This window comes from Lissotriton vulgaris, chromosome 3_1 (genome assembly GCF_964263255.1).
Source record: "Lissotriton vulgaris chromosome 3_1, aLisVul1.2, whole genome shotgun sequence".
Classification (NCBI taxonomy): Eukaryota; Metazoa; Chordata; class Amphibia; order Caudata; family Salamandridae; genus Lissotriton; species Lissotriton vulgaris.
In genome coordinates, this window is record NC_141689.1 from 1,570,670,070 (window position 1) to 1,570,688,858 (window position 18,789).

Consider the following 18,789-nt stretch of genomic DNA (forward strand, 5'->3'; position numbering starts at 1 on the left):
TATCTCTGCCACCAGGAAAACAAATCACGTTTCAAAACGTGCTGGGTGGTTGGTATTACCCTTGTTTGGAAGGGAAGGCAAATGAGGACAAAAAAAAAAAAAGACCGAGGTAATGGTGTTTGGAGACCTAAAACCATCTTGGTCCTCGGTCTGGTGGCCACCAGAAATGGGTAACCCACCCACCCCAGTTTCAAAGGTTAGAAACCTGGGAGTGTTGTTTGACAACAAATTAAGTTTCACCAGTCATGCTAATGCGGTAGTCTCCTCTTCCTTTTTCACGCTACGAAAAGTGAAAAAGCTGTTACCTTTTCTTCCCCTGTCTGCGGGAAAAACCCTTATGTCCTCCTTGGTGTTATCCAAGGTGGATTATTGTAATGGGCTTCTGTTGAGTGCCCAGGAGCAGGTTTTTAAAAAACTACAAATGGTGCAGAACGCTGCTGCACGAATTCTGACCAAAACTCCCAAGTTTGCATCCATCTCTCCTATTGTCCACCAACTGCACTGGCTCCCAGTAAAAAAGAGAACCAAATTTAAGGCTTTATGTATCATCTATAGAGCATTGAACAGCCTAGGACCAGATTTTTTTAGGGAATCACTGTTGGTGTATGTCCCTAATAGAGCTTTAAGATCTGCCTCATCCGCATCTCTATGCATTCAACGGGTGAGAACGGTTACATGGGGAGACAGACGCTTCCTGGTAGCCGCCTTGAAGCTCTGGAATACCTTGCCCCACCATATAAAAAGCAGTTCCTCACTGATGATTTTCAGAAAGCAAGTGAAGACATGGCTATTCATCCAATAATGCACAGGAGGTGCCTCTTCATCTGCCCAACGCTGAGACACCATTCGTGATATTTGTTGCGCTTTATAAATTTAATAAATAAATAAATAAATAAATCCAAATGAGGGTCAGTTTCATGGAGCTTGAGTAGTGTATGCAAGTTATGCGCCATGGTACTACCTGGAAAGAAATCCGATAGTTCCTGTCTCACCATATCACCATTGGAGGCTCATCGAGAGGACTCGCGTGGGCTGCAAAGGCGCAGTTCTGATTTGGTTAATTTTCTATCGTAAAAACTGCTCACGGTTGTTAAGAATGGGTAAGACTGCGATCCTGACCAAGTCACATACGGAGCTCCCCCAGGCTCCATATAAAACATAACATTTTTCAACTTGCAAATGGAGTTACTAAGAATCTTGGTCGATGGGCCAGATCTTTCAATCCAACAATTGTGCATGTGATACACAAATATTATGAAAATCACCTCCTTCGCCAATATGAACACTTTTAACAACTGTCTGAAACATTTTAATATGGATGTTATCAAACTAAATACCAAAAAAACGAATTAATTTTCATTGCCTGAAAACACCAGTCAAAAAGGGGTACAAATTAGATGGAGGAACCAAAACTTTACTTTTTTTCACATCCTGGCTCAACAATGTCAAATATCTTGGTTTTTGGATCAACTCAAACGCCACCATGGTAACATACATTGTGTACATGTTGAAATCACAAGAACTGCATATTTGTCAAAAAAAGGGTCAACTTGTTTTGAAAACATCTTAATGTCTGTGTTGTAATTCCAGCAATTTATTTCCAAAACAGATTATGTCAATGAGCTTCATATCGGAACTCCAAATAGCTGACTTGCACCCCTAAAACATCTTCTATACTTAGCTGCTAAATTGATAGGCATCTCCAAAATGTATGACCCATTCACTCAAGAACTGAGGGATCTTCACTGGCTACCACTGTAGATGAAAGTCAAGTTCAAGTTGACCAGCCCCACATACAAAGCTCCCAGACATCAACAACCAACACATGTCCATTCTACTCTTATCATTTCAGAGTGGACAAAAAGCTCAGAAGCAAAGAAAAAATTTCAGTGGAGAAAAGATCACAATTCCACTCTGCTATGACAAAATCTTTCTCCACCTTTGGAGATCAAAAGCTTTGACCAAATTCAAATCAAATTGACAACTTTGCTAGTTGGTTTGAAGGTTTAACAACATTCCCCCTCAAACAGATGAAGGACAATTCCATTTCTTTTTTCAAAGACTATCTTCCTCCTCTTTTACTTCTCCCCATCTGTTTTCCCTGCTCTCTTCTTCACGCTCCTACTTTATTGTCCAACCAGTACTGTCTACCCTACTCGCTTCTTCATGGAATTATATTTGCAAGTTAAATGCTGTGCGTTTTGTGTTTCCATGTAATTTACGGACATATAAGACTACAGCCTTTTGTTTCTATCAATTATAAACCACACTCCCAACCCTTAGAGTAAGAGTATCACTATACATAAACCTCAAATCAGTACTTAAATATATGTAAAGATGTTGATCGGTAAACTACTTAACAATGAAATGAAATGAAAGAAGGTACTTATATAGCACGTGACTGTCACCTTACGGGTATCCTGGCGCTTAGATTGCAGAAATCAATATGGCAGTAGAAGCTGTCGGGGATACAATCTAGTTTTAGCTCCTAGGGAATAGCCAAGATTTCAAATTCTTCCTAAAACAGGTCAGAGATTCGCTTTGTCTGAGGTTCTGAGGCAGCTCATTCCATAATCGCGTAGCTACCACACTAAAAGCTCTACCTCTCATCCTAGATTTCTTGAATCTAGTAGCCGTGATCAAATTAGCATTAGAGGATCGGAGTTTCCTCCTGGGATTATACCAAGTGAACCTCTCTTGTAGTGGGGCAGGTCCCAGACCGTGAACCGCCTTGTAAACAATACAGAGAGATTTAAAACAAATTCTCTCCTTAATAGGCAGCCAATGGAGATCGCTCAGAGCCATGGCTGTGGAGGATCTGCGCTGTCTATTAAGCACCAACTTTGCTGCCATGGACTGGACTCTTTGCAACCCCTCCATAATGTATTGCTGTTCACCTAAATATAAAGAGTTGCAATAGTCCAGTCTGCTTAGAATTATGCTCCTAACCTCGATCATTTGGAAGAAGCGGGAGAATCTTCCTTAGAATGCGCAGCAGGGAGAGGCAGACGCTAATCGTTTTGTTGGCCTGCGATTCCATTTGGAGGTTTCCATCCACCCAAACACCCAAGTTGCGCACCGTTTTTGCTGGAAGCAGTGGTGTCTCCTCAGGAGTAAGCCTGAATTCTGTTGGTAGCGGACGTGACACTCTTGTGGCCGGGCAGAACACTACCTCTGTTTTACCCCCGTTGAATTGAAGAGTGTTTCTCCTAAGCCAACCAGCTGTCTGGTGCATACACTCCTGAAAGGTGTCCATGGGCACGGCTTGTTTCCCTTCCAAGCAGAACACCAGTTGGGTGTCATCTGCATAGTTGACTAGGTCAATTCCGTAAGATTTAATAATGGGGAACAGGGGGCGTAGATAGATATTAAAAAGGATGGGGCTGATCGCCGAGCCCTGTGGCACTCCGTGATGTACTATGGCTTTATCAGAGGAGAAGGGCCTCATAGACACCGCCTGTTGTCGTCCTGACAGGTAGGATTGGAGCCATTGTAGGGCTCTTCCTTTAACCCCAATACTCTTCAGTCTTTCCACTAGCACTGTATGACTCACCGTATCAAATGCGGCTGACATGTCTAGTAACACTAGTACCGAGGAATTCCCGTTGTCAGCTCGCATTCGAAGATTGTCAATCACTGATGTCAGGACGGTGTCAGTGCCGTGTCTTGGACGGAAGCCAAATTGGTCCTTGTCCAATAGCAGATTATCTTCCAAATAGCATGATAAGGTCTTACTAACTGACTTTTCCAGTATTTTGATAGGATAGGGCAGAAGGGATATGGGTCTAAAATTCGAGGGAGTTGTAGGGTCCAGAGAGGGTTTTTTTAGCAGGGGAGTTACCACTGCCTGCTTCCATGCATCTGGCACCTCTCCTTCCTCCAGGGACTCACAACATATCTGTCGTAGCCAGGGAAAGGCTTTTTTTTGTGTGTAGCGCCCACAATAAACCAAGATCAAAATGGCTAAAACCTGTCTGTCGGCAGCTCGAGACCAGGAGCCATGTCTCTGCCCTAAGAATCCTTCAGACAGATCCTAGTACTACACTGGTTTGTGGGGTCGCTAAACTTCTTAGCTGGGCTTGGGTTATCAGACTTAAAGATCTAAGTTTAAATTTTATATGGCTATTGTCTTTTTAAATTACGATCAAAGCTGTAAACTGGTTTAATGATTTTTTTATTTCTGTCTTTTTAATTATTTATGAAGTGTTCTTAAAAAACATGTACTGTATTTTAACTGTTTTGTTCTTTTTAAGATATTTTTAATATCAAAATAAAGCTTTGTCTAATAGTAGGTACTTGGGTACATGAAAATAAACGGGCCATAAAAGATAAGATTATGATACCTGTTAAGGCCTCCTCAGAGATCCGAGTGTGACATGCCCCTGAATAGTTGTGCCTGTGCACAGTGTTGGCTTAAGGATTTTTGGAACCCGAGTCAGACATATCTTGAGGCCCCCTGCTTATAATTTTACTGCCCATTTTCTGCTAATTGAAGCTCACATGTTGCCAAAGAAATTTTCAGTAACGGGGCTTACACAAAAAGAACAAAAGTATGCCTTTTCAGGTCCCCCAAGAATTCTTAAGATGTCACTGGGCAAAGAGAGAGAGAGAGAGACGGAGAGAAAGTCAGAGGAAGAGGGAGGCAGAGAGGAGAGAGGCTGAGATATGAAAATAGGTAGAGGCAAGCTAGATAAAGAAAGTATAAAGTTTACTTTCCCAGTGGGGACCCTTGAAAGGTAAGGGTTTTGGGCAATTGCCCACTAGGCCAATGCCTTAAAACATCCCTGGGCTCTTAAAGCCAAGTTGGACAAATAGCCTGGCTCTGGCTCTTTTCTTCCCCCAAATTCTGACTTCCCTACCTTTATAGTGTAGAGAACAGCAGGGGTAAACTAGTAGCCATATTTTAAACAGTTTCCTAAAGTATGGGTGATTGTGTGCCTTCCAGATACTCCACCAAAGGAAATTCCATAGGATCACTGCAGCTGGTGAGAATATTACTTCTCAAAAACACATTTAAACAAAGGAATCTATATACTCTCATACGCACCGTGGAGTCTTGAATGGTATTCACTGGCAATGTCCTTCGCTGGCTCTCCTACCTTCCCAGCTGATACAAGTTTATTCATATGGGTCACAAAACATCCCTATCACTTGAGGAGTCCTCCAGGGGTCCATACTGTCTCTTGTCATATTCAACTAATACATGTGGCTGCTTGGTGCTCCACTCACAGATATTAGCATGAAGATTCACCAATATGCCAATAATATACAACCCAATCAAGAAAGAATTTCTGTTATTTGTCAAGAACAATTAACAAGATACAGGACATATCTGTCTCAATGACATGGACATTGATGGCTTCAAACCCCAACTTTTATTGAATGCCAAGTCCCTTGGATTTACTGTGGACACCAACCTCGTCCATCAAGGAACAGATTGCCAAACAAACTAAAACGGCCTGAAACTGACGTCAGAACTGCTGTTCAAGCCTTCATCCTCTTACATCTGGATTGTGGTAATACCCTACTCAATAACCTCCCAGTTGTCACATTGGCACCCCTTATAGGCATACTACATGCTACATTTGTATTTGTATTTGTATTGGATCTTTGTAGAGCGCAACTATCGCTCCGGAAGGAGCATCCTGGCGCTAATAGAACAGAGTGCAGACAATTGCGGGTTTTGAGTTAAATGGCTGTCATTACGTACTCGTCTGGAAGATTGAAGATCCAGGTTTTCAGATGTTTCCTGAACTGTTTTTCCTGAGTGAGTCGTCTAAGATGTTTGGGCATTGCATTCCAGGCCTTGGAGGATAAGAAGGTTAGGAGTTTACCCCCCTTGATTTTGAGGTTGAATTTGGTCAATTTAATGAGGTTTTCTCCTGCTGATCGTAATGTCCTGGTTGGAATGTAATGGGGGAAACGCTTAATAAGATACTTTGGGCCGGTACCGTGAAAAGCTCGAAAGGCAACAATCAGGATTTTAAATAAAATCCTCTTGTGGAGGGGTAGCCAATGTAAAGTTTTTAGGGCAGCTGACGCTGAGGATTTTCTTGGCAATTTAAGGACCAGTCTGGCTGCCGCGTGTTGTACACTTTGGAGTTTTTTTTAGAGTTGTTTTCTTAACGCTAGCCATCAGGCCATTGCAGTAGTCCAAGCGTGCGAGAATTAGGGCTACAGTGACAGCTTTTCGTGAGTCGATGGGCAGGAAGTCAAAGAATTTCTTTAAGGATTTGATGATGCTAAAGCAGCTTCCTGCGACATTCCTCACGTGTTGGTCAAATGAAAGTTCGGTGTCAAATAAGACCCCTAAGTTTCTTGCTGATGTCACAGTTTGTGGGGGAGCAGGAGAGTCTTCAGGCCACCATTTACTGGGACAGAAATGTTGTGATTTTACCATAGGAAGAATCTCTGTTTTACTGACATTGCATTTAAGATGGTTTTTGTCCATCCAGAGAAACACATCCTTCAAACAATTCTTAAGATTTTGCTCAGCAGTGGTAGAGTTCTTCTCCAGAGGAACAATGAGCTGAGTATCATCGGCATACGATGTTACAAGTATGCCGTATGATTCAATGAGGGAGATGAGAGGGATCATGTAAATATTGAACAGGAGCGGGCTCAAAATAGAGCCCTGAGGAACTCCTGACAAGATCTTTTTTTCCTTGGATAGAAAGGGGCCTAAAGCGATAGTTTGTGATCTCTCCGTCAGAAAAGAAATAATCCAGGACAATACTACCCCTGAGATTCCGATATCTCTAAGTCTCCCTATCAGTATTGTATGGGAGATGGTGTCGAACGCCGCTGTGAGGTCTAATAGGATTAGAACGGCGTTCTTTCCTTGGTCCTGCAAGATTTTCATGGAGTCGGAGAGCTCGATCAAGGCTGTTTCTGTGGAATGGCTAGATCTAAAACCGGATTGTTGAGGGTGCAAGATATTGTTGGTCTCCACGTACCTTTTTAGTTCTTTATGCACCATCTGTTCTGTAATCTTGCCCAGAACTGGGAGAAGTGATATTGGGCGTAAGTTGGCCAGTTCTGTGGGGGGTTTGTTGGGTTTCTTCATCAGTGGTTTTACGACTGCCTGTTTCCATTGACGAGGGACTATGCCTGTATTAAGAGAGGTATTAACAATCTTGTTTATCAAAGGATTGACCATTTCGATTGCTTGGTGGAGAATTTTTGGGGAGCATGAGTCAGAGGGGGCACCTGATTTGCAGGCAAGAATTACTTCCCTGGTGAGGTCAAGCGATACTGGTGTGAAGGTGTTAAGATTGTTAGTTGCATTTGCTCCTTGGTGAAGCGGGGTTGAGGGCTGGTCGACTTTAGGAATTGGGAAGTCTTTTTGTATAAGGTCAATCTTTTCCACAAAGAAGTCTGCAATTTGGTTGCAAAGCTCTAATGAGGGTGGAATTTCCGGCTGCAAGGACTTTGGGTGCGTGAAGGTCTTTACGATGGAAAATAATGTTTTTTGTTTTTGTTTTGCTTCCCTTATAGCTTTAGTGTAGTAATCCTTCTGAGCAATTTTGATAGAGGTTAGGTATATTTTCCTCTGTTGTACATAAAGGATTCTGTGGGCAGGATCATAGGTTTTACGCCAGTTGCGTTCACCTTTCTTGCATGATAAGTGGAGCTCTGCTAGTTCTGGTGTAAACCAGGGGGCGTTCGTCTTTCCTCTTTTTTTCCATTTTACGAGGATGTTTAGGTGGAACACGTTGTGTGATCTCTTGCTGCATCCAGTTATGGAAATGTATTGAATCTAGTTCTACATTGCAGATCAAGTTGGGAGTCTGAGTCTGTATTGCGGGTCGGAGTTTAAAGCTATCTTTGACCTTAGTCCAATTTATACTATTTGCTGTCTGTTGATTTAATTTTGATGAATTCGGGGGACGTGTTATTTGGATGTTAAAGGGTATCAGGCTATGATCTGTCCAAATTTGTGGAATGGGAGTGTGGACGTTCAAAAGGGGAAAGTTCAAACATATCCCATCCAGGATATGACCTGCTTGATGTGTTTGTTTAGTTATCTTTTGCTGTAGATTGAAGATCTCCAGAATTTGGTGGAAAGTAAGCACCTGGGTGTCTATTTTGGATTCCAGATGTAAATTGAAATCTCCCAGTAGTGTGAAGTGAGGGTAACGGAGAAGGAGCTGCCCTAAGGAGTCGCTCAGTGATTCTAAAAACTTAGTTGTGGATCCTGGTGGGCGGTAAATTAGCCCTCCTGAAAAGGAGGTGGTGTTGTTTAATTTGATGGAGAACCCAATCCCCTTGGAGCCCTGCAGGGGGTCTAAGTTAAAGGTGTGACATTTTATATGGCTTCTCAATACCAGAGCAAGACCTCCTCCTCTTCCCTTCGTTCTGTCTTGCCTAACGATAGTATAGCCGTCAGGTAAGGCCATTGCTAGGTCTGGGTTACTGCTGTTCGTAAGCCATGTCTCAGTTATGAGAAGGCAGTCTAGATCATGTTCCAGAATGAGGTCATTAATGTCCTGACTATGGGCACCCATGGAACGTGCATTTATCAGTCCACCTTTAAAAGTTGGAATGTCGGTATGAATAGTGGTAGGCGGGACTGAGATCTCAACAGGGGGCTCGAGGGAGGTCCACTTGCAACGTTTACAGGTGAAAAGTCCCTCAATCTTAGTCATATTCATGGTACAGGCACAAGAATTTGTATTATTGAAGGCATGAAGGTCGCTTGCCTGATACGGAAGGAGGGGGAGTGATGGTCCAGAGTGTCCTGCGCCTGTCGCGTCCTTGGCGCGGACGGGCGCAGACGGGCTTGCCTTTGGCGAGCCTTCGGCGCGCCGCCGGCGCGCCCGCTGCGCGGACGGGAGGTGTTGATCTTCATATAGTGGTGGAGGAGAGTGGGAGGCGTCGCAAGACTAGAGTGCTGCCCTTTGTTCTCTCTAAGATGGCTTCCGTCCCTGGGTTCGGTGCATCAGCTGTGAATCGCTGTGCAAGGACCAGGGATCGGGTAGGCGTAGGAGCGTGGGTAAGTGCAGCGTTTCAAAGGGGAAATCGAGTCTTCCCGTGAAACATACACACAGCGTTTTTAAAAAGGAAATAAATCTTCCAGTGAGACTTCGAGTGAAACACACACAATTAAAAACAGTAAGTTTCGTTTTTTGCCAAGCGCTAGCCTAACCCCCGGCTTTCCGCCTCAGGGGACAATTAAAATGCACAATGAGCCTAAGGAAATAAGATCACATCATCCTCATCTTGTTTAAACTCCTTTGGCTACACTTACTGGCGCTCCCCATTTTCAAAACTAGCTGGATTATTTACAAAGCTATCACAAACAGAACCCCCACTCCTCATACAGACAACCTCGTCAACTCTGGTGGTTCTCGGCGCACACACTGCCAGCACACCATCAAACTGCAAACTAAGAATTGCAAGAACAAGATAGCAGGCCCTTTCGATCTATGCACTTGGGATCTGGAATAATGTCGCTGCTCCAATTTAGGAAAGAGTTGAAGACTCATCTCTTTAAAGAACCCCAAATCACGTTGCATTGAGTCCTTAACTCGGCTCTCTCTCCTGTTACTTGTTGACTTAATGCTTGTCTTTGACCATGTACACCGGCCGCTACCTTTTGTCCAGGTTAGCAATATAGAAATACCATATATATACATACACACATACCAGAAAATCAGATTGAGAATCTTAACTCTCAGGATAGTTCTGACCAAATTTTTGTGTAACTGGGGAGCACAAATTTAAGTATAAAGTTTTATATTTATTTATGAAATTTATAAAGCGCACGGCTACCCCCAACGGGGGTGTCCCGGTACTTAGCGCATTATACACAAGGCAATTAGCCTCAAATTTAACTCACTCAGTGACTGGTAGCCAATTTGTCACCAGGACCGAGGTTGCTGGTATGGGTTGGGCTGAGCACTCATCTTCTTCCGTGTTGGCTGCTGGGATGCTTCATATGTTCGTTCTCAGCTGCTGGGACGCTCAGCGTGTGGTTGACAGGCAGCATCTGCCAGTATACTGGTTGCTGGGGCTGGCCGTAGAATTGCGTTTGGACTTCCCTCAGAGCTGAGGCTGTCTGGAAGTGTTTACTTGACATGTGTAACTTGGGTAGTGTATTGGAAGCTGTGTAAGTGTGCTATTAAAACCTATTTCACTTGCCAAAAAATTCCAGAAAGATCTTGTTGCAAGCCAATTTTATCTTGTAAGCTTTGAAATCAATCCAAGATGGATATTGTTGAAGACTTCCTTCAAACCACTTTCAGGCCTATAATGATGGGTCTTGTGTTTCCTGTTACTGCATGTCATTTCCATTACTTTAGGTATGTAAGCATGGAATTTGAAAAACTTCCTTACATTGCAACACAGTTGCAATTTGCCTCTCCATCTGTGCTTGCTCCAGTTCTTGGATTTTGGTTTTTACTCTTCTGAGAGCTTTTTATACTGAGCCAGAGTTTTTCACTTTTTCTTCTATTCCACGTGAGAGTTTTTTGCATCACCGGCATTTTCTCCTGAAGCATAGCGGCCTTCCCCAAATCTACTTTTGTTTCCTACACATCACTGTGAGGAATCAATGTAAATAATTGAGAGCATTTCATGTGAACTCTAAAATTCAAGACCTTGAATAAGAAGTGTCAGCATCCAGCCCTTGACAATTGTGGTAAATATTTAATTACCGTCCTAATTTCTATGCAGGTAAGTACTTAAAATAAAATAACTCAATCGGAAAGAAAGACGCAGAGTCCGTGGTGTTAGAGTTCTTAGGGGTTTTATTCCTTAAAAAGGAATGGTTCTAGAACCGGATATCGGATTCCTGACACCACTGGGGTTCAGGAAGGGATAGAGCATACTTTATTGACAATACATAACTTTTATACTTAATGCACATAATGAAAATCAATGTAGAAGGCGTAACAGCTGAGAGAAACAAGATAAGAGCACACACGTGTTAGCAATACGTAATCAGAAGGCGTGAACTAGGGCGTGAACAGAGGTGTGTGCTAGAGACGTCATATGAAAGTGTCACAAGTGGGTGGGAACATGGCAGAATCTTGCAATGTCAGCAGAAATCTGAAGTCTGGATGGGCGCGCAGCTGCATGACGTGTGATTTACGTAAAGCTGGAGGGTGCAGGGGACTTGACATTTACACTAGAAGAAAGAGACAGAAGTCTGGCATGTCAGATCAACTCGTTCCTATATCATATCTGATATCTGATGTTTGGGAACCATATTATCTAGAAGGAAAGGTCTCTTGGGCAGAGGCTATCCTATACTGACTATGAATGCGTGCATATGTGCCTACGTGTCTGTGTGTAGAGCGAGGGGGTCATGGGCCTACCATGGTAACGGGAGCTATGAATTACTTGCATGGAGACAGAGAGGCCGGGCCCTTTGCTCTGCAGCGGAGGATTGTTTATCTAATCTGCTGGACTGGAATGTGTTTTCGGGAAGCTGAGCTTGACTATACTGATAGCGTGAAGGTAAAATACTGTCTTTGGCAGGCAGGCAGGCCGAGCCAGGCTCCGCTCGCCTCGCAGGGAGTAGGACAGAGTTCACGGGGGGCATCCCACGTTGCAGTTTCAGGAGGCAGAAATGATTTTGAAAAGAGGTTCGATGACAAAAACAGGGCCTAGCTCGCACAGAGCCAGAAATACGTGAAAGTGCACCATACAAAGACGGTGGCACGGCATATTTAGGAACGGAATATCCGACCCATTCAGGGCGGATCTGAAAGAGGACATGTTAACGTTGGACGCAAATGTATTTGCGTCTTCATAGCTGGCACAGGAGGGAAGTTACATGCACTTTAAGCTCGTACATGGAGACGGTGGGGTACACGTTAGGGAACATTTCTTGACCATAAAATTTATATTTCCTCATTCCCTCCTTGTTCCCTACGGACCCTTCATGATATATCAATCGTCATTAATCCATTTATTTGAGTAGTTAGCATCATCTGCTCATCCTTTTTCACATGGGATTTAGAACGTTGACTTGAATGGGGAGTGCAGGATGTGACGCACAAGCCGCAAATCGCTGGCCCACATTGTAAACATAGACAGCAACTGAACACTATAAGTAGTATTGTTCCAAGCAGTGACAGTATTTTCCATCCCCAGGCTGAAATAGTAGTCCAGAGCCAACCGGACCAAGTCCAAGTGCCTGGATTCTGATGTATCTGACTAGCTATCTTATGGAGACGGGTAATAGCCTTATATACGGACGGAGCATTATCTGGGATGAAAACGCAACAAGCTGACCCGAGGACCTTACAGGCTCCTCCGCGATCGGCTAGTATGACGTCAATAACAAGACGATTTTGAAGAACGACAAGTCTCATAGCAGACTGTTCCTCAGTCAAGTTACCTAGGGCGGAAGTAGTCTCTTTTACTACTGCTTCAAGGGTTCTGGTCAAGTGACGGATAGACTTACTATTAAAAATAGCTCCTAAATAGGGAAAGAAACCTTTATTGAAATCTGTGTACTGTTCCCATGCAGTCTCAGTATAGTCGACAATTGGGAGATCTCTCTTTGGTCTGTGAACTAGGCGGGAATTTCTATGATAATCAGGTGGAGCTAGGAAAACAGGTGGTAGTAAGAATCCAATGTAACAGGTCCCATCCCAATCTAAAGGCAAACGTACATATGCGGTCTGACCACAAATGAAATAGGAATGACGTGTAGCTTTGAATGTGGACTTGCCCTTATCACTAAATTCGACCACAGTAGTACACTTACTATGACCCAGGTGTACGGAACCCTTCTTTCTGACACATAATTCACCTTTGACTGGTAGTACTGACATAGTGGGCAAGTCTGGCTCGGTTTCGGATTCAACATTCAGAATCATGAGATTAAGTGTAAACTTTCCTAATCCATATACTTCATTTTCTAGATCAGTCCCTGTCCTTTTGGGAAGTCCCTCTTTGTCAGGATAACACATTTTATGCAAAACTGTGTTCAGGTTTCCCCATACCCAGTTACCCTGATAAACTACGGAATTTGAATCTAAGGAATTAATCAAACTAAACCAGGCTCCACATGAACCATTGTGTGTGAACGGGTACGGGAAGAGGGGCAGAACTCCCCTATATTTCTGGTAGGGAGGGAGTCGGCCACATATCCAACAATTTGTAGCGTTGCTGGTCTGATGAGAGTGATGTAACATACTAATGAATGTATTGTTGCGCAGCGCAAGTTGGTAAGACAACTCGTGAGGGGGTAACTCACTAAAAGAATGCTCGGCAGTATCATTAGGAAAAGAATGTGCACGTGTAGCAATGGGAAAGTAGATATGTAAAATTATACTTGTGACAATAATAGTGAGACTTAAAGAAAACATAATCCATAAGGTAACAATACAGTAACTTTTGAGAGATTTGCAATATCGTTGCTTCTTGATCTGTTTCTCTCTATCTCTCTCTCTATTGGGGTCTAGGGGATACATGTCAGAAACTATTTAACCGATTCACCTAGGGGAGGACTTAAACAATTAAACTGTCTGACTTGCTAGACCGCAATATTAATTTGTACTCTTCTTGCGGAGTTTTCTCTACCATCGGGAGTTTAGAGTCATTAGAATCTGGGCAGTCCTTTGAGGGGGTGGAAGAGTCAGTCTCTGGCAACAGTTCATTACATTTTTTAATATGACTCGTATGGATCCACCCCTTGCGGCCCTCGACCTTGATTGCAGTCCTCGTGGTCAGAAGGACGAGCTTCGGCTCCTGCCAACGGGGCTCCAGCGGACTCCTCCTGTCGAAATTTCGTATCAGTACAGTATCTCCGGGACGGACATCGTGTGGCTTCACGTCAGTGTTGTCGGGAAAGGCTGCGGCAACCTGTGAACGACATGATTGGAGTGCAGACATCAAGGAGGCAAGGTAATCTGTCAGCATATTACAATCAACATCGGTTATTTTTTTAGGCATGGGCGTCCCCCACATATTTGGTGGCCGGCCAAAGACTACCTCATACGGGGATAGCCCTGATCTCGAATGTGGGACCATTCTCATATAGAATAGTGCAACTGGCAGGGCGACTATCCAGTCGACCCCTTTCTCTTTACATATTTTTGCAAGACGGGTTTTCAGTGTCTGGTTGTGCCTTTCTACAAGGCCAGCTGCCTCGGGATGTCGGACGCAATGGAATTTCCACTGATATCCTAGCAGGAGTGAAACCTGCTTCATGAGCTCGGATGAGAATGGCTGTCCGTTATCTGAGTACACGATACGAGGCAAGCCGTACCGTGGGAAGAATTCTCGAACCAGCTGCTTGGCAGTGGTCGGGGCAGTGTAATCTGGGACTGGATATGCTTCGGTCCAACGGGAAAGTGCACAAACAACTACGAGGACGTACTTGAATCCTCGACAACGTTCCATCTGGATATAATCCATCTGGAGGACTTCAAAAGGGTGATCGGGAGGATGAAATCCACCTTGCTCTACAGGGACGCTTTTTCCTGGATTGAACTGACAACAGATCATGCAAGTACGCACTTTCTGTTTTGCTGCTGCTCGTAAATGTTTGTTGTACCAGAGATTCTGTAAACTGTCTAACATAGCCTTTTCTCCCAGGTGTGCTGGACTATGTGCTGTATTTATTATGACTTGAACCATAGAGTCGGGGAGAAACCATGTAGATTTTCCCTTCGTCATCCATCCCTGATCTGTTCGGACCCCTCCTAGTTCAGTCCATTTCTTGATTTCGTCTAGAGTAGCATGTGTCTGAATATCGATTACATCTAGTGTGGGATCCCTAACTGTCATACAGTGTGTCGGTACTATTGTCTTTGTCACATCAGTTGTCTGAGTGTGAGTCAATGCGGTATGTTTTGCTGTTTGGTCTGCCAGGTCGTTACCTTGGGAAATAGAGTCAGTAACTTTAGTATGTGCTTTACACTTCATGATGGATATGCCTGAAGGCAGATGTATTGCTTCTAACAGTGCTTGAATGAGGGGACCGTGTTGGATCTTGGCACCGTGAGAGGTCAAGAAACCTCGTTCTTGCCATAACATTCCGAAGTCGTGTACAACTCCGAAAGCATAACGTGAATCTGTGTATATGTTAACATTTCTGTTCTTGGCTAGTATACAGGCTCGAGTCAGAGCGATAAGCTCTGCTGCTTGAGCGGACAGTGTATCAATACGGTGTGTTTCTTTGACTTCAGTTTCGATGGTCACTGCATATGCGGCCACTAATTCTCCTGTACTTGTTCTCATACATGAACCGTCCACGTAAAGTGTCAGGTCTGGATTTGTCAGTGCAACATCTGTTAAGTCTCGTCGGGGCTTTGTTACCGCATTAATGATCTCTATACAATCATGCGGGGCTGAATCTGTCATAACCGAGGGTAACAATGTGGCAGGATTTAGAATGTTACAGCGTCTGATTTCTATGTGTGGCTGGAATAGTGTCAATTCATAACCTGTCAGTCGTGCTATAGTCAGGTGTTGAGTCTGTGTTCGGTTTAGAAGGACTTCTACAGAATGTGGAACTTGTACTGTCAACTGGTGTCCTAATACTATTGAATCGCTTTGTCTGATTGCTAGGGCTGTTGCTGCAACTGATTTTAAGCACGCAGGCAGAGCCTGGGCCACTGGATCTAATGTACTTGAAAAATAAGCGCAAGGCTTATGTGAACCTGCTTGATCTTGTGTGAGGACAGACAACGCTGTACCATCACGTTCTGTAACAAAAAGTGTAAAAGGTTTGCTGTAACATGGTGTCGCTAAGACTGGTGCTTGGCATAAAGCTTTCTTTAATTCCTCAAACGCCTGTGTATGTTCCTGAGTCCAAGGGAGGACAGTCGAAGTCGCTGCCTCCTGTGTTGTCAACTGTATCAGCGGTTTAGCTAGAAATGCATACTGAGGAATCCATTGTCTGCAGTACGAGGTGAGGCCTATAAAGGCCCGCACTTCCTTTTGTGTCTTGGGTTGTTATAACTGTGCAATTAACTGAACTCGATCAGGTGTGAGCTGTCTTCCCCACTTGGACAGCAAGTGCCCAAGGTACACCACTTGCTGAACACAGAATTGTAGCTTCGAAGGAGACACCTTGTGTCCCTTGTCGGCCAGAAAATGTAAAACTGTCAGTGATGCTTGTTCACATTCGGGTTCGCTTCGTGCGGTGATCAGCAGATCATCGACGTACTGGAGTAAGGCAGTGTTAACTGGCATTTGGATACAGTCAAGTTGTCTTTTCAGTGCTTGGCTATAGATGCTGGGGCTTTCTGTGAATCCTTGAGGTGCGCGTGAAAATTTGAAGCTTCGGCCATTTAAACTGAATCCGAAGAGATATTGGCTCTCTGGATCAATGGGTACACTGAAGAAGGCGTTCTTGAGGTCAATTACAGTAAAGAACGTCGCTTCTGAATCAATAGCAGTCAATAAGGATGAGATGTCGGGAACCACAGGATACTGTGGTACAATGCATTTGTTCAGTTCTCGTAAATCAATCACCAGCCGATATACTGGCGGTGCATTGGGATCAGTACGTTTAAGAATCGGAATGATAGGGGAATTACGGATATTGGAGTCGGTTTCTACGACCACTCCTTGGGCAATAAGCTCTTCAATGATTTCCAGTAAAGCCACTACAGCATCGGGCGGCAACTTGTATTGTCTGATTCGGGGTAAAACAACTCCTGGTTTGAGTGTAACACGGTATGGTGTAATGTGCATACAACCTACACCGGTTGGGCCTTGTGCCCACAGGTGTTTCGGTACATTTTTCAATCTGACATCAAACTCTCGTAATACATAGTGACCCTTAAAGTCACGTAGGAAAAGTCTAACTCCCTCCGGAGAACAACATATCACTGCTCCTAGAGCCTTCAGTGTCTTGATACCTAATAAGTTTTCTGGACATGACTTCGTGAGTAACAGGTCTGTAACACGTGATAATGGACCTACTGCTAGGGAAACGGGTTCTGATACTTCATTTACAATAGGCTGTCCTGAAAAACCAAGGGAAACATTCTGTGAGCCTGAGAGGGGTGCCCCTGGAACTTCGTCGTGACTGATCGTGGTACGACTTGCCCCTGTGTCAATTAGAAACTTTCTGTCTTTTCCTAATACTTGACTATGTACATAAGGACCCTCTTGATCTACAGGAATCTCAATAAGAGGCAAGCCAACCTCCCTCTCTAGGCTATTTCATGTGTATCGCTGATAATCGGGATAATCAGATTGGGCATACTGGTACATCTGCTGTGAAACTTGCTGCGTCGCGGCAATGGGCTGTGGCTGTGATACCGCTACTGTCTGTGCTGTTTGTGGTGGAGCATGCATAGGCTGTATATTCTGTGAAGTCTGTTGCTGGACCTGGTCTTGTCTAGGCTGACGCGGTCTTTCTTTAGTTTTACCTGTTGCTATATTGTGTTTCAGGACTGGACATTCGTTTACATAGTGACCTGGTTGTTTGCAATAGTTGCATGTCCCTTTAACAGGAGCTGCTGAATTACTTGTCTGGGTCATACCCTTTTTCTGACCGTCGACTGGAACCGACTGGGCCACTAACATTTTCATTTTCGTGTCTTTCATACGTCTCTGTTCGTGCTCTTGTTCTTCTCTAATTCTGTTCTGGTGATATTGTAACATTTGTAACATCTGGGATGGCGTATTTGCTTGCCATGTACTTTCGACTTTATATACACGGTTCTTAACTTGTGTCAGGGAATTCTCGACTAATTTTGTTACAAAAAGGTGCGGGTATGACTCGCTACCTGGTTTCAGGCCACTATTAATAATGAAACATTTCTCGAATCTTGAATAGAAGTCACTAGTATCTTCATCGTGTTTCTGTTTACAAGCTGAGATTGCATCCCAGTCTTCCTTTTTAGTTGTCAGTAATCTTGGCAAAACCTGTACTATTAAACCTGGTAATGCTTTAGCTTTGTCCCCAAGGCCTAGCCCTGGAGTACGACCTTTTTCCTCGTCTTCTATTTCAGTCCAAATAATCTTTTTATCTCCCACCTCCCATTCTTTTTCCTTTAGTTTCTCGTAAATGCCCGTGGGCAGCAGTACTTTTAACAATTTCATAATATCCGTATACGTGTAATCTCCCATGAGTAACATGTCCTTAAGTTCTCGGTGAAAACCTGCAGGATCTTTATCGTGACAGGGCACTAGTTTCTTCATTTCTAATAATTCCAACTTTGTTAAAGGTGTGTACACAAACACACGTCGTAGGGTGTTATCAGTATTCATAACTGGGTGTACTTCTCGTAAAGGATTCTGCCTGTCAAAATGAAACATTTCTTTTCTTTTTGGGGGCGGAGCTGGAACGTATTGAGGGCCTAAGAAAGCGTTATATCTGTGCCGTTGTTCTAGAATTATTTGAATCAACTTGGTACTTAGGCCTCTCCATCTATTCATAAGTAGTGCTTCTAATGTATCAGGTAGGGGACCTGGATCAGAATGCTGATGTCTGTATAACGTGATGAGATGCTGAATCATGTACATACCAGCTAATTTCTGCTCGTCTGGGGAAAGGTTCAAAAATGTCTGTGCTACTGTATCATCATTATATGTACTAGAATTGTCAGCCCATAGTACTGCTGACCGGGCTAGTTCTTGTTCATCCATAGAATTGAGTACATGGTACCCCATTCGTTCTTGAAGAATTTTATCGGTAGCCTGAAACAGATATTCAGGAGAACTCGTTTTCGAGATGCCAGAGAGAAAAACTCTCTTGCTTTCTGGACGAATGTTTTTCTTAAGGTAATTTCCCTTACCTACATATGCTATTATTTCTTTAGCCGAGTCTTGTTCCTCTGGTTCATCCTCCTCGGAGGAGTTATTCCTGTC